Here is a 16,690-nt window from a genome sequence, read left to right as displayed (position 1 = left end):
TATGCCTCTAAGGTAAGGCAAGAATGAACAGGGGTGGGAAAATTTATACCGATGTTAGGGACCTTCAGGGTTTTATTTATAGATTAGGATTCAGTGAGAATAGCTTTCCATTTAATCTTCCAACCAGTATTTTTTCCACGGAAGAAAAGAAATTTGAAAATTCTCATTTATCTTTTCTCTGGCTATAATTAAGTGGGTAAAGTTTGTGCAAATAATGATCTGTCTTTTATAGGAGAGAGAGATTTTAGGGCGGGGTTTTTTTCAGCTGATAAATTTTGGCTTCACAGTAATGCATATATGGAATTAAATCAATTATTAGCATGAGAAGATAGGCTTTGTATGCCCTGACAAATAGCCAAGTTTCTTGAGTTGAATAACAAAATTCTGTGTGCAGATCTCTGCAACCTGTCCTACCACACGTGATTTGTCTGCCCTTGGACTTGCTCATTGTGGTCCAAGAAGGAAATACTATTTCTTCAGAAAATACATTGTATTCAGTACCAACAAGAAACATTCTCCAAGTGTAATTTAAACCTTCTATACGGAGTAGGGCATTCAACAGGCCTGAAGTGATTGGGGTCAATAACAATTTGAACACTACTGCCTTAGGTCTGATGTAACATATTTCACGTTAAGTCTGTGTGAAAATTAAACATGTGGGGTCCAATCCAATGGTAATCCCTCCCTCCTACTGGCTGAGAAAGTTGGTTATACACACTCTCTCCCTTTCATACACGTGTGTGCTTGCAGCCACACACCCCCATACACAGGGTTTTACAAGAGTAGCTGCTGCAGCAAGAGATGTGTCCTGTTTTTTTCTGTCCTATGAAGGGGAATCCTGTAGGATGGTGCTCAGGGAGTGGGATTATTCCAGATATTTTGCACTGAAACACCTGAGCATTCCCTGCTTACGCTAAAGCTGAAACCTTTTGAAAATCTCTCTAGTTTTTAATATCAATCAAGGAAGATTTTTACAGGCCTGCAGATACCTGGGACAAGATGTAGATTTCTTCATTCTTGCATCTTGTGTAGAATTGTCTGGGGAGCTTAAAGTACTGGGGGAAATAAAACTACGAGTCCAAATGAAGTTCCCAGCTAAATATTTCTGACGTTAATGGCAATGCATGCTTCAAGTGAGGCCAGGATTCTATAAACGAAGACCTAAAGGTAAAAACTTTACATTAACGATTCCTAAGTTTTTTTGCTCATGATCAACTCGATATTTTTCAAAGATCCCCATATACCCTTTTACATCAAACTTCATGCTGAAATGCTATAAAGTAAAAAGGAAATCTTGGTTTAATGCAGGTCTGTAGACCAGCTTGGCATAAGAATTGTCCAAGTCATAACTTGGACCCAAACCCAGCAATTTACAGCAGAGAAAACCAACAGTAAAATTATAAATAAAAGGCAGAATTAACACCAAAATATTCATAGGACATGTAAATGACAGTTAAGTGTGAACTTTTTCTTGGTCATCTTTCTTCTGCTGTTTTCACACAAGTTGTGACATGCTTCATTGTTATTAACATCTTATAATTCTTATCTAGCTGAGTAGGATGAACATCTCCCTAGTCAAAAAGGTTGTTCAGAGAATTAAGGATGGGCTGACTGGGGGTCTTGGTGTCTGCTCTTTGTGAGGGGGAGAATGTGTTCAGCAGCCACTGACACTCAGAGAAAGGCATTCTGCTTCTTCTGAAGTCCAAAGTTGGTCTTAGTTGCCTTGAGGAAAGCACAAGAGGCTGAAAGGGAGCCAACAGCACTGAATACTTGAAAGCAGCTGATCTTAAAAGGTAAGGTTTTTGTGGATGAGTATCTCTCATTTCCTGTGTCAGTCAGTCTTGGGACAAAGTGCAATAATGGATGAATAAGTAGCTCTGCAAGTACCAGCCACTTTGAATTCATATTTCACAGGCTGGTTAGTCCCTTCTGCCAGAAGGCCTAGACTTGCTTTGCTGTAAATTGGTGTGGTCACTGACTTTGGCAAGTGAAGGATCTGCCCACTTCCATGGAGCTGCAGCCCATTTCCTCTTGATCTCAGTAGTATTTAGGGTATGCCACAGGAGGAAGGACACGATGCTGGCTATCACTGAGCCTCCCCTCCCCCTGTTTCTGACTAATGTCTTTTCAGTGTGGGAGCAGAATCCTGATACGCGTGACACAAGCAGAGTACGTGGGAATTAGTTCCATTAAAGCCATGCCATATGGCTCGCAGGGTGCTCTGTGATACCACTGTGCTGCTTGACACTCTTTCCCTATGGATGGGATCAGAGCATATTCCCTGATTTGCACTCTTTTTTTTTTTTTTAGCGTATCAAACAGGGACAGACTTTTAATTAAAAATGACATCATCACGCTGCTGCTAGCTCGTTGCAGGCAGTCCACATATTAATGCTGCTTGTTTCAGTTTTCAATGATCCTATTATGAATTGTAACCTCATTACACAAACCTTGCTATACAGTGGAATTTCAAATGGGGTTTTGTGGTTTTTAGAACTTAAACAGCTAGAATAAGCACAAAGGCAGTTGCGGTCAGGCAGCTTCCTCTCTCACCGCAGCAGTTGTGGAGATGCCATTCCAGTGACCACTGTTTCTACAATGACTCAGTTTCATTTTTAACAATCTGACTCAGTTCTCTTCAAAGGGGGGCAGCATGTTATTTCTGCATGATTTTTGTGTGCATGACTCTCCACCAAGGGGTCAGTGCCAACTTAACCCTTTGGGACCCGGCCCTCCCGGAGCAGCCTGGCTTCTCCTGGTTACTCCTTAAACAAGGCAGGGTTTGGGCTGCTGGCATCTGTTCTGCCAAACCTGCCCCAGTGTTTTCAGCCATCAGAAAACACGTCAGGCACAGCTACTTCCACCAGCAACCCAAAGCTCTAGGTGCACCCTGCAGACTTTGCAAAAGCTCTTGCAAGGAAACTGAGGTTAAACCGTTGCCTTTCCGAAAGGAAAACGTGAAATAAAAAGCGCATAGGTCCTTCACAAAGCAGAAAAAAAAAGGAGGGGGGAAGTATAAATAGGTGAGGCAGTGGCAGGAAGTAGTCCAGTTGTTTCTGTGCATGGTGAGTTCTGAATCTCCAAATCCCCACAAATGACTGTCAGTCGCCTTCCAGAATCAATGATTAAGTAAACAGGAGTTTATGGAAGTTCAAGCTTTGCACAGCATTCAGCTGCAAGCCCTTAAAGCTCGTTCATGTAAATTTTAGAAATGAGGAATGCAGCAGTTTTGAACCTTAATGAAATATAAGAATGTCTCCTTTTTTTCATTCAGTATGACTCACAGTTTCGTTTTGAAGTTTCTGAGCTTCTCTTAAGGTTATGGAGTGGTCAAGCGAAGCGGAACAGGGGTTTTGAAATCAGGAAGCCTGGACGCTGTTTCATTCAGAAAAAAAAAAAAAGGGAGAGAGCGAGAGAGGGAGGGAAGAAAAAAAAACCCTATTCCTGTGTTTGATTGAAAAATAAAACTGCTGCTCTCAGTGAACCTTTGAAGTCCCCCAGCCCAGTAATTGTTTCACGACATTTGCAGCTTGAGGCAGCAAGAATGTTTGTGGTTGTTTTAAAGGCATCTGAGTGTGGATTCCATATGGTTTATTTTTATTTTGGGTTTTTTTTCCTAATTTTTTTTCCTTCCCCACTTGGAGCCTCAAGTTCTTGTGCATTGCCTGATACCAGGTCCCAGCCTACTCTATTTCTGCATGGACTGTCTGTGAAAGAACTGAGTGAGTGCATTGTAGCCCAAAGATTCAAGCGTGCTTAATTCAGACAAAATATGTGAATGCCTGTTGAGGCAATAGTTGATTTTAGCCCTGTTTTATCGATACTATATTTGGACTGTGGCTCACTAAAGAGTGTACAGTTTGCTTTCCTGAACAAAAGACCTCTTCATGTGGCCTGTACTTGGAGCGTGATACTCCAACTGCTTGCTATAGAGCATAGTGCTCGCTGTCATGCTTTCAATAGGTAGTTTGCAGTAGGCCTGATAGTAAGGCATTGCAGTCAAATAAAGGGCCTGATTCACCACTGTGTTCCTCCAGTCTTAGAGCAGGGAAACTGTTTTGTTCTTCAGCAGAGCAAGCTGAATCAGACCCCAAAAAATTCTGAAAATATGTACTGTAGAAAAAGAAGAAGCCTAAAATCAATTTAAGATGTATAAACTTGGAAGTGTCACATGTACTTGCAGCTCTCCCTCACCTTCCCCCGAGTCAAAAGATACACAATATAATAAGTGACACCATGTGCATTGATGATATGAAGCTGTGGGGTCCAGTCTCGAGCTTATTTATGAAGGACCACTTGCAAGTCATCTTTTTTTACTTTGCAAGACAAAGTAAAAAGCACAGGAGTAAGTTATAATCAAGTTATAATCAACCAAATTCAGAGTTTTCAGCTTGGGTTGTGGTTGTAACTGTGTGGAACTCATTCATTTGCAGGCAGAGGAAGTTCTACTGAAGACCGGCATTAACCTTTCAGTCTATTGTGGAACCAGCTATAGTGACAGAGGAATTGAATCTAGTCAGTTCTGAAGAGGGAGTCAAACTAGAGGGCACTACAGGCTTCACCCAGAGTGGTCCTTCACTTTCCTGAGGAGACCAAATGCCTTCCAGCTCTTAGAGTCTGACACCCTTATCTGTGCAGTCACAGTGCTGTCCCTGGGGCAATACCAGCCCACGGGGCCTGAGTGCAGGTAATACACGGGCTTTAATGGGAGAATCTTGCAAATAGAGGCATTGCCTGTGTTAGTGTGGAGCAGATCCACAGAACAAAACAGCAGGTGTCGAGGACTGGGCTCTCCTCATGGCAGCGTTGGACTTTGGACTGGCTACGGGTGGGATCTGGTTTGTGGGGTTGATGTCCACTGCTGGTTGGAGAGCATTAGTGCCCTTCCAGTTTTGTTTTGGCTGAAAGGAACTGAATCCCTGCTCTCAGTTGGATGTGCAGTGGGAGTTGAAATGTGGTATCGGGGGATGTTTGAAGGAGGAGGTTCCTTCACAGGCAACGTGAACTTGAACACTAACGCCCATGCACCTGAAAAAGCTGATGCAAGACATTTTTACTACTAGTAACCTTTAAACTGTGTATTTTCATAAATAGGATGTACATTTTCTAAGGGGTAAAAGGTGTCACAGAGCTTATGTCTACCAGGGAATAGCACAGCGCTGATCAATATTCCTGTTCTCCCGTGTTGTTACGTTGTTGGAATGGCCCCTGGCATAGTTTGGGCCAACTTGTGTTCTACACAATTCCTGAGCGAGCCAGAGAGGTAAGGAGAGTCATTGGCTATTCCTGGTAGGCAACTGGAAGTAGCCAGTCTGTTTTGAGAGGAAAAAGCTTTAACAGTGTGGGAGTGGCCAAACTGTGCTAGATGATGTAAAGGCCAGGGAGGGAATCCTGCTACTGCTTAGTGTGCAACTGTAGATGTAGCCTGAGTGACCATAAATAAAGGATTGCCTACCATAATGAATATCATATGAATAAAGTAGTCAGATATGTGTTAACCACAGAGACACAAACATGAAAGATCCTCAAACAAAAATGTTGTAAAAGCAAAATAGTGTTTTGTATGATTAATGTCCTTTATTCCTGGCTATCTGTTAGAGGGAGCTCCGCTGTTGCTTTATGCTTTCACAGTACATATGCTGAGTATTGCCTTCATTCTAGTCATGTTGTCCTGCTTAGTGAGGCCTGGAATGTTTAACTGAGAAATAGCAGAGGAGTCTCTTAGAGGGAATCAGATGATCCTCAGACTCCATGGCAGTGTCTGGTCTCCGATGACAAGTCTCCACCGCAGTAAATGGTGCTTGGATGATGATGCTCAATGAGCTAATTTGTAAGTGCAACCATGGCACCTGCAGGCCTAAACTGAAAAGAAAGGAAACTTCTAAGGGACAGCTTAAAAAAACCCAAACCTAAACAAAACAAAAGAACAAAAATATCAGTCTTTATCAGTCCATAATATTAAAAGGAAGGCCATTGGCATTGAAGAACTTGGCCCTTGAGAAATGGAAATCAAAAATACTTGTCTTCTGGTTTTTTATGTGCCAAACCCACGACTCACTGAATGTCTCCAAGCCTGCCTTCTGAACTAAGACCAAACCTAGGCTAAATTGTTGAATTTCTGTGAGCTCAGGGCACAAGCTACACTGATAAGGAGTTTACAAATGAGGCAAGTCCAAACTACTGTCACTGAAGCATGTGGAACACAACAGCAAGTGAAAATCCCTCCTGAGAAGTAGGAATATGTGGAGTGGTAGGTAGCCTGAGTTAAGCTTTACAGCTAAATAGTGACTGAGGTAACTTATTCAGACCTTGTCCTTTCAACTGTTGGCATTGTGAGGCTGCAGCTGGACAGATACAGGGGGTAAAAAATAGATTAACATAACAGCAAGTCTGATCCAAGGCATAGTCAATGGGACTAAACCATCATCACAAGGCAAGTGCTAAACTTGCAACTCAAATTGCAAAAATGCTTGTCCCAGTGGAATTAGAATATTTGCATTATTATTACTTGCTGAATGTGGAATGCTCTAGGAAAGAGCAGGTCCTGTTTTAAGGGTTCTCATTCTACTACTGCCAATCATGCACTGGCCACAAATTGTAGCTTGCAGTAGCATTTGTGAGATGGGTGTCCACAAGAGCTGAAGGGAAAAGTCAGGTGCAACCACAGACAGGCTTTGTCCACCCAGTGTGATGCTGCTGAAGAGGTGCTAGTTCAGTGCGTGGATGAAGGCTTGAGAAGTAGGTTAATTTGCTGAAGACTTCTGCTAATTACAAAGCTTATAATCGTAAGTCTGACCTTATGTCCAAAGGAAAAATACACATTCCATAGAATCACAGAATGGTTTGGGTTGGAAGGGGCCTTAAAGATCATCCAGAGTCAGAGATGCCTTCCATGAAACTGAGTTGTTCAAAGCTCTCTCCAACTTGGCCTTGAACTTCCATGAATGGATGAGGCACCCACAACTTCTCCCGGGCAACCTGTTCCAGTTCCTCGCCACCCTCACAGTAAAGAATTTCTTCTGAAGATCTGATCTAAACCTGGCCTCTCTCAGTTTAAAGCCATTCATCTCTGTCTTATCAGTCCATGCCCTTGTAAAAGCCCCTCTCCAGCTGTCCTGTAGTCCCTTTAGGTACGGAAAGGGGCTCTAAGGTCTCCTCAGAACCTTCTTTTCTCCCGGCTGAACAGCCCAAACTCTCTCAGCTTGTCTTCATAGGAAAGGTGCTCCAGGCCTCTGATCATCTTTGTGGCCTCGCTCCAACAGATCCACGTCTTCCATGTCTGGAGCTGGGGGCTCCAAAGCTGTATCCATCTGGGGTCTCACCAGAGCAGAGATCCAATGTTACTTTTAGCTTCTTCACAACATGGAATGGGTGAGTTCATAGAGAGCAGTGCTATTAAAAAGAGCCCTTTAAGTCACATCCATTTCAGCTGGTGTGGTTTAATTATTCTGCTGTGCTCTAGGATAATCTAACTACCCTGTAGAGGAGATCTGAAAAAGCTGTGGGGGCTCCACTGTGGTTGGGCAAGCTGGGAAATGTCTTATAAAAGGCACACTGTATCTGACAAGACTAGACTACATTTGCTTGGTATTTTAAATTCCACTAATTTTTGCATGCCTCTGAATTAATTATTCTTCTTTCAACATCAAAGGGAAATGGAGGACATTTTTACTTTTAAGAGTTTTGTGCCACAATAATTATCCTATTGCTCCAATGACAAGATCACGTTTCTCGGGGTTTTGAAATTACAAAAGGAAACGCAGCTCTCTGTAGCTTTATAGCTTTGCTTCTTTATTTTCTCAAGGTGGGTCAAATCCTGCAAGGTTTTTAACACCCACTGACTGCACCTGGAATTGATGGGGAGTTGAGGACTCCTTGTAGAATCTGCCTTTGGTGATGCTGGTTGATGTCGGTTCGTCACGGGAGCTTAAATGTTCCTCCACAGAAATGGGTTTCAGTTGAGGCCTCAGATTAGAGAACCCCTGACTCAAGAATTTTGGTTCTACATCCAAAAGTCATAGCTGACTTCTTTCTCTAAAGCTGGCCAGGCAGGATGTAAGCATTTTCTTTAGCGTGGGAAAGTTCATTCCAGTTCCAGTTCACCTTTCAGAGTTCAAACCCGGTTCTACTGAATGGCAATTTTTTACCCTTCAGAATCCATGATGGCTCATTTATGTGAAACATTTTGATGAGCACTTAGATTTAAGATGACTCTCTTGAATTTCACAGAGTTCTCTGTGCCTCAGTCTCCCTGCAGGCAGCACAGTTATGCTATCCATTTTCTCCAAATCCATTCACAAAATTTCCCTTTCAGTTAGCATTTCAGCATCAGTTTCTCCTACTCTTAGTATGAGAGGACTCCAAAACTGAAATTTCAGAGGAAAAGCACCATGGATTACTTTTTTTTTCTCATCTGCACATTGACAGAATGAGTGAGAATTTATGTAATTTCATCTTATTTAAGTTTCCCGTGACAATTTTATACATTCTCTTGTTCCTTATGCCAAACTAAAGCAAAATTGATTAAGAAAAAAATGAATCCAGTTTCTAATCTAAATATATGTCTGCAATTGGAAATTAGGAGTGCTGAACAGGTTACATATATAATGTAGATAAGTTACTTATCTAATCTCATTTTTGATTAATTATTTGAAAGAATATAGCAAGTGCAGTATTCAGGCATATCCATTTTATGCCTTGAAGCTTTCTTATACAAAAAACCTCATCGCCATGAGCTCCTACTGCAGTTTTTATGTGCTTGGGGTGGTCACCTGAGTTTCCCCTTCCCGTTTCTCAGCCTTCTGGGAGGGCCATAACCTGACTGGGCCTTGTCTGACATGGGTTTTACCTCACTTACACCAACTGCTTCATCTGTTTCTGCACTTGAAAGCTCACTGGGCTATCTGGGGACTCGTTTGTTTTGATGTGAAGGGTCTGAGAGGGTGGGAGGCAGCAGGTACTGGCTACCCTTTTCCTGACCTTGATCAATCTGTGTATGAGCAGCAGAGTCTGGGGCTTCCTGCCCCTGACAGCTGCACCCTGGACGGGAGCAAAAAGAATGATAGAGTTGGAGAAGTCCAGGGAAGGAAGTTTATGCAGCATGGAAGAGTCATATCCTGAGGAAATTGAGTGGAATATGTGTGTATAACTATATAGATAAATATAAACTTTTATATTTAAGGAATTAAGAGCATCAAGTAGAAGCAAGAATAGGTCTGAAGAGGGGAAAGATGTAAGCAGCAATGGCAGCAAGCCCAGGGCCACTTTTTCTGAAGACAAGGAGATGACTGTTAAAGGAACAGGGAATTGTGAAGATGCATATTTTTTGATGAAGTAATTTTCCTTTTGATTTTATACCAGTTTTCAGCCATAAAGTAAAGCATAATGCTGATCTGTACTAACACTGGGTATAATCAGTTTTGTTACTTCTCTTCCATACCCTTTTTGATGTGTCTGTAATCTCTAATTAACCCCTGAACCTGAAGTTCCTTCTGCACTTCAGCTGGGGCCGAGGTGCCTCCACATGGAAACACAGGCAGAGCAAGAAGGCAGAATTCCCACTGGACAGGTTGTGTTTTGGTACAGCAGTCAGCATGTGGGCATTGAGGCTCTGAGCAGCACACCTGGGAACTGTGTGGTCATCTTAATAAAGCAAGAACATGATATGAACCCATCCAAAGGGAGGTTTTGCTCTGTGAAAGCTGATGGGCTGCACGACCACGGGACAAATCTTGGCCTCTTATGGAGGCAGTGAAGGGGAAGCTCTTGTTGGAGCATTTGCCAGAGACCTCTTGGTCTCTCCCATGTGTTCTTGTGTGTGTTGGCTGCTCACAGAGGAATGTGGTTTGTCAAACGGGTCAAGCGAATTTCAGCAGGAACCTGTGATCCCCCTTCCTTTGTGGAGCACGGCTTGTGCTTCCTTCTATCAGCTGCCTGAACTCTTTTACATCCTCCTTCCGAAGTCATCTTTGGGTCACCTTCGATGCTCCTTCCTAAGCACACACTGCACACCTGCACCTTGCATTCTGCAGCCCAGAAAAGTAATGGCATAACCATTTCTCTGGCACAGCGTTTATGACGCGCGTTGGGGCGATGGAGGAGGACACCAGGCCAAAGGTGGACCTCGGGCAACCACAGGAGGCACCAGGCAGAAAACTCCTGCACTTTTTGTGGCATGCAGAGTTAAGGCACGTGCACCTGTGGAAAAGAGCAGGGTGGAGGCTGTCAAATGGAAAACACGGGTCTAAACTGCGAAGAGAAGGAAACCACTGCCAGAAAATCTGGCTTGGCCGTAATTGTTGTGACTGGAACTTGCTGTTTCTTTTGTTGCCTGCAAATTTTTGAGTGTCTTGCTTAGGCCCAGGTGCTCTTGGAGGCTTCTGCAGGAAGAATTCCCAAGCTTATGCTGATCTGGAGTCAGCATTAGGAGGGTTTGTATGTTTACACCTTGACTTTGGGCAGTTCTGAGTAATAAAGGACAAAGCTCAGGTCACCGTAATTTGGAGTCAGATCTAGTTATCAATAGTAGTTTTATTCCTAATTTGAAGGAAACTTCATATTGCTACTTTTGGTAGTTTAGAGAGATTTTTCATGATGCTTGATCTGAGCTGTTGTCATGTGTGCTGTTGTTTCAGGATTGTATCACTGTCACTAATTAGATTTTTATTGTTGTTTCTGAATAAATAGGTGCAACAGGTTGTGTTCAGAATTGTGTTGTGGTGAAGCCAAAGAAAATTCCCCAGTGCAAGCAGAAGGGGAGCAATCTTTTTGGTGATAAGTTTAAGCCCAAACTGATGCAAATCATGAGTAGATGTATTGAAGCCACTGGAGTTCATACAACTTGAAGTCATAAATAGGGTCATCGTTTCTCAGTGGTTGTGTACATGCCAAAAGACAATATTATCTAAGTGTCTCTTGCCTTTTTTTTCCAGAAACACTTGAAACTGTAAAAGTTGTCAGAGAAAACTGCTGAAGGAAAATAATTTGAGGAAGGAAACCTGCAGTTATAAATTACAGAGCAATTTACTCCTCATGGTTCCTTTTCAATTATAAACACTTTTGACTATCTGGGGTATTATTTTCCAAGGATGCATTTTTCCCTGTCTGATAGATGGTTTTCTGAAATTTTAAAAGAGAAATGCTACAAGTGGGAAGGTGAGGGAAGACGGCAAAATGGTTTTTAAGTGTGGAAGAACTGAAAAGGTTTTCAATAATTTTATATCATTTCACCAGCATTCTCTCTCTCTCTCTCTCTCTCTCTCAGGATGTCCAGGAATTAAAGAAAGGAAATATTTACATTATAATTATATTTCTGTTTATTTAATTAAGTTGTTAAGCAGATCTGGCATACAGAAGCAGCTCCCTTTAGTCTTAATTGTTTCTCCTAATGTTGCAATTACAGCATTATTGAAAGAATTCGGTGAAGAAAGGCCTGCCATCTCTGTCAGGATGCAGCAGGAGGGCTGGGGGGGATTTGTTCCATGGGAAAGAGAGGCAGTGAAACGGATTGCTCAGCTGCCCCCTCTGAAACAACACAGCAAAGAAGTTTCACAAAATGAGACAGAAGTCTGCAAAGGGGGATGGGGAAAGATGGCTTCTATCCTAAAAAATCTCTCCCTAGTTACTAAACAGTTTACATAGGTCTGTACATGAGGAGATTTCTTCCAGTCTTTCCACAAAGCTTCTAGAATAGTAATTTTTATGTCAGGATATTTATACTAAGAAGCCCACAAAGCCACAGTCTACTTTCCATACATGTAACTTGCATGGATCCATATAGAAAGTTTCCATTAAAAAAAAGCACTGAGTAATGTATTTACTCTTTGAGCTTTAATTTCTACTTAGTTGTCTATTTGTTTATTCCTCTGTCAGCTTTTTTCTGAGGACTCTATTCCCGTTCAGGAAAGCACAGTAAAGACAATTGTAAGGATAAAGAGCAAAAGGAATATGCAAATATGGATGCTAAAGTATCTACACAAATGGCTTCATTAAGTCTCTCATCTCTTAAAAACAATTTTTCTTTGCTTAAATGGGGAGATAGATCGATAGATAGATAGATAGATAGATAGATATCTCACATATGGATTTTTCATTGCTTTTGTGAATTCTGATCTGTAGAATCAGATTTATGGGCTGCCCCATTCTTCTTAGTGGCTTAGGGTCCCTTAAATACAATGATGCATCCCTTCTTCTCTGTCTGTCTACCTATATATCCTATTAGATAAATCACTTAGTTATTTCATGCTGATACTGCAGCTCCCCATGGGTAACTCAAAGTTATTAAAGGCCACAGGTTTAATATTCTTCCCAGCTTATCCAAAGGCACTGTTCATTTTTGTGAAATTACTCAACTAATGCTATTTGCCAAGTAGAAAATGTGCTTTTAAAAGATTCTCATTTAGGAGGAAGGTTAAAAAGATTAAAAATCTCAAGAAAGTCTGTATGCAAAGGGTAAAACTCACAAGCCCTTTTAAAAAGTCTCTCTTGGTGGTTGACAGGAGGGAGGAGAGATCTGCACTGAGGTGTTTCCAGAAAAGTAGATGTAGGATTAAGAAACAGGGGAATTGCAAACAGAATGGATGGGCATATAACACTTTCCAGTAGGCAACTATATTACTCTATAGAAGAAATAAAAAATTTCTGATAACTTTCAAAGATTCACTGAAGGTGTGCAGTCTTATACAATATTTGGCAGTGCTTCTTATGTCTTTTGAATCCAATGAGATTCAATAACCTCACAACTAACTATCTCCAATGTCAGGAGGGAGTTCCTCAGAAATTAGCTTCTGGAGTTGTTTTCAGTGCCCCTGTGTAGAGTCCATTTAAAGAGCTGGACAACCTCTTTCATTGTCATGTTTATCCTATTTGCCAAAGGGGAGGAGTGGGAAAAACCAGAGTGGCACTGACTGGCTGAGGAAACAGGACCTCCGTGCTGCACCTTTAGGAAACCACTGATGGAACCTGTTGAGTACCATTAATGACATGGGGTTTTTTCATACTGCTTATACTTATTCACTTGACCCTTCAGTTATGACCTGTCTGGCATGGGAGACCCTGCCAAAGGCGTGTACCATTGCCAGCATAGCTCACCACTGCAGAGGGGCACACAGGCTTCCGCCCCACTGAAAAGGTTAGGGCAAGCCTTTCACTCCCTACTTGTCAAAAAAAGGCAATTATCAAATGGTAAAACTCATATAACGCATTATGTGCATCAGTTTGGATAGCTGAGTTAATCTTGCTGGAGTAAGCTGAAAGTAAGCACTGATTTGCAGTCACTTTTGATTTACTGTTTAGTGATTACTGGACTTTAATTTTTATACAGTGTATGGAATCAAAATAGCTGTGCCTGCTGCTGAGGTCTGTCAGTTGTGAAGGCTCATAATCAGTCACTGACCTAGTTAGCATTACAGTACTTCAAATATACACGTGGCTGATATGTTCATAGCTGAATTTGTGGTAATCCTAAGAACTCCAAGTCACCGAGTGAGCATTGGAAGAGGCTGTGTTGTCCAACCAGCAGGACAAGCTGAGTCATAGCTGAGAGAGTTGAATGCTTAAATTTAAATGGCTATCTTTTTAAACCTTCCCAAACATCAAGAAAACTCACCTTAAAGGCATCTACAGAGTAGTGGCACCAATTGAGGCCATGTTGCTGAGAACACAGCTGTGCTGGGCAGGACATGTCTCCAGGATGAAGGACCACCACCTCCCTAAGATCTTGCTTTATGGTGAACTTGCTACCAGCTGCTGCATGAGAGGAGCCCCAAAGAGGAGATACAAGGACTCCCCAAAACAACATCTCAGCCTTGGCCATATTGATCAACATAACTGGTCTACTCTGACCTCCACTCGGGAGGCCTGGAGACACACCATCTATAACACTGCTGCTCCCTTTGAGAACACTCACAGGATCACTCTTGAGGAGAAAAAACAATGCAGAAAGAATTGTGCCTTGCAGAATTTACCACCTAAGGAGTCCTTCTGCTGTGCCTTTTGCAACTGGACTTGTCTACTTGTCTATCTTGTATTGGCCCTTTTAGCCACCAGTGTACTTGTAAGAAACGTGGGTAAAGCCCTCCCCAAATCTTCATTCATGAAGCCCAGCCATGATGATGGTACTTATTTGCATACTGGACCAAGAGCAGGTGAATAAGTGATCCACAAAGAGACTGCTAAATTGTTTTCCTGATACTCAGGTAGGTGGCCCACAGCCATAGCCTGGATAAAGACTTGGTGGCACCGAGCAGAGCCACATCACGGAGTAATCGTGGGTTAGAGCCACCTCTGCTGACAGTGAATGCCTGTCTCAGTTCTCTGAAATCCACTTTCCAGGTGAAGCACACAGCGCTGTTAGTCTCCAGTTATACCCCTGATTACTTAAAGTCTCAAGCTGGGTGTGATTCCTCAATAGGCCTGGCTTAGAAGAGCCCTCAGGAGGGCAGAGTGAGCCTCTGGCTTGGCTTTCCTTCACTGCCTCCTGCCATGGGCAGGCTATTTTCTGCCAACCCCACACACTGGGAGATGATCTGTGCTCCCCCTTTGGCACATCCAGGTCGAGGATGGTGGAGCCAACCACTCTGCCCATTCCCTCACCTCCCAATTTAGTGCCTAGAACCTCTTTGTTAAAACATCTTGGGAGCTGTAATCACAGGCAGATTTAAAACCAGCAGTGAAAATCATCATAAAATCACTTGTTAACTTTGTGAAGTGCCAAACACTGCTCGGACTTGAGGAGACCTTCACCTTCTCTTAGATCCAAAGAGGGGCCAACACAGCTTTTTGGCCCAAATGCTGCACCTCCCTCAGTCTCCATCTCCCGTGGTCCATAAGGGATGCAGTAACATGGAGAGGGAATTGGAAACTCGGAGATGAGTGCAATTGCATTCTTCTGGGACCGAGCTTTGCTGGCTTTTCCTGTCCTGGGACTGTTCAATTGCTTTAGGGTGAGCAGAAGGGACTGGATTGAGGGTTTCCCGTTTATGCAGCTCTGCCGCCACCCAAGCCGACAGCTGCCTGCTTGGCTGGGACTGTGGCATCTCGTAGTAGGAGAAACTTCTTGTTCCAGCTGGCACTTTCTTATCTAACAGTCAGAGCTTTGTAAGTGTGGACAGCTGCAGTTTCAGAAATTGGCTCTATCTGTATCAATTGGATTTGTGAAGTCAGTGAAAGGGCATGAGGCAGATTCATGGGATTTCCTGTTAGTATTAGTAAATGGAATCTAGTGCAGAATTTTAAAAGAATAGGAGACTCAGTGGATGACGCCTAAATGAGGCCTGTGGTTAGGGACAGCTACCAAAAAGAAAAATCACTGGTCAGTGAATATGCTGGGCGTGATGGGCGTGATTTCCAGAAATCTTAAATCATCTTGGAAAAAAAAAAAAGGCAAGAAATAGCTACAGTGTCTGTTTGTGCACCCTGGATGGCAAAGAGATCGTCAGGAAGCAGGTGGTACATTGGGTTGGATGGTCAGCCTGTGATGCAGCAGCATTTCAGGTTTTGAAAAGTATGCACAAGGAATGGCAGGAATGTGGAGCCTCGTAGGGGTTCGGCAGTGGCTCTGTCGGGACCTGCAGGTTCCCCTCCCACCTCTGCCACTGGTTTGCCCTGTAGCCCTGAGCGAGTCACATACCTTTTCCCTGTCTCAGTTTCCCAGCCTCCAAAGGGGTTTGATCATGCTGAAAGCGGGAGGGCTCCTGCAAAGGCACGGTGCAGTTATGTAACAGCACAGAAATGAAAGTCTGCGCTGAACTTCCACTCCCTCTTCTGCTCCTGTGGGATGGGGGAGGGAAGAAAACGCTGAAACGTTCCTGTTTACTCCTTGGATGTTTCTGTGGGTACTGTGTAGGATTTCCCCAGGCTGTACCAGATGGACTGTGAGGGAAATCATTGACAATGTTTTAACCTAGCTGGGGGTTTCCTAAGTTTCAAAATCAGCAGTTTGCAACAGTTTCTAATCATATTTGCTTGGCTGGGACTGAACTGCTGTAAACTCAGTACTGTAGCACCAGAAGTTATTCACACAGTACAGATATTTTCCTGGTAATGAACGGGGAGCACAACCAACTTTTGCACTTGTTATTTAAATGTCCGTCTGGGACTAAGAAAGTTGTTTCGTCTCCCTTGAGATACGTGAAAATTTGCACAAAAAAGAGGCATTGCCGGTACTATGCTAATTCTACCAGGATGCTTAAGGTGTCAGCTTTTCCTACTTTCCATTCCATTTAAGCCATGGCAGAGGTTTATTATCCCTGTCCAGGATAGCATCTGCACCTGCACACATTAGCAACAGCTTGGGGAAAGGTGCACAGCTATGATCTGGCAGTGGGCGAAGTGCTGGTTGGTGGAGGTTTAGTTCTCCTGGCTCTGTCCAGAGACTGGGAACATGGCACGGGTGGAGAGCCAACAGAAGTGGGGGACTCATGTCTTTGAACTACGGAGTGAGGCATCTTTTCATAGCTGATATCTGTCAGCAACCCTTTCCCCATAAATCAGAGGTGAGGACAATCTTTTGAGGGAGGGAATGTACCAGGTCTGGTCCCACAGCTCCTTCTGAGTTTTATCCCCTCATTCTGCCCTTTTTTGTAAGATTTGAGAGTTAGCAAGGGCAAAAGTCTCTTGTATCTGCAAGCCTGCTGCCAACAGCAGTCAGAGAGGGATTTGAAATGCGACTGATGTAATTCTGCTTCTCTCT

The 16,690-nt window shown here is 43.0% G+C and overlaps 1 long non-coding RNA gene across 1 annotated transcript; it reads right to left on the bottom strand.

The window, feature by feature from the left end:
- Window positions 1–5,552: 5,552 nt before the first annotated feature.
- LOC116788738 lies at window positions 5,553–15,747 on the bottom strand. The gene is made up of 2 exons (XR_004357751.1): window positions 15,629–15,747; window positions 5,553–5,862 (listed from the first exon to the last, which is right to left on the bottom strand). It is a non-coding gene; the product is annotated as an uncharacterized LOC116788738 (long non-coding RNA).
- Window positions 15,748–16,690: the final 943 nt, after the last annotated feature.

This window comes from Chiroxiphia lanceolata, chromosome 6 (assembly GCF_009829145.1).
Source record: "Chiroxiphia lanceolata isolate bChiLan1 chromosome 6, bChiLan1.pri, whole genome shotgun sequence".
Classification (NCBI taxonomy): domain Eukaryota; kingdom Metazoa; phylum Chordata; class Aves; order Passeriformes; family Pipridae; genus Chiroxiphia; species Chiroxiphia lanceolata.
This window is presented reverse-complemented; position numbering and strand designations above follow the sequence as displayed.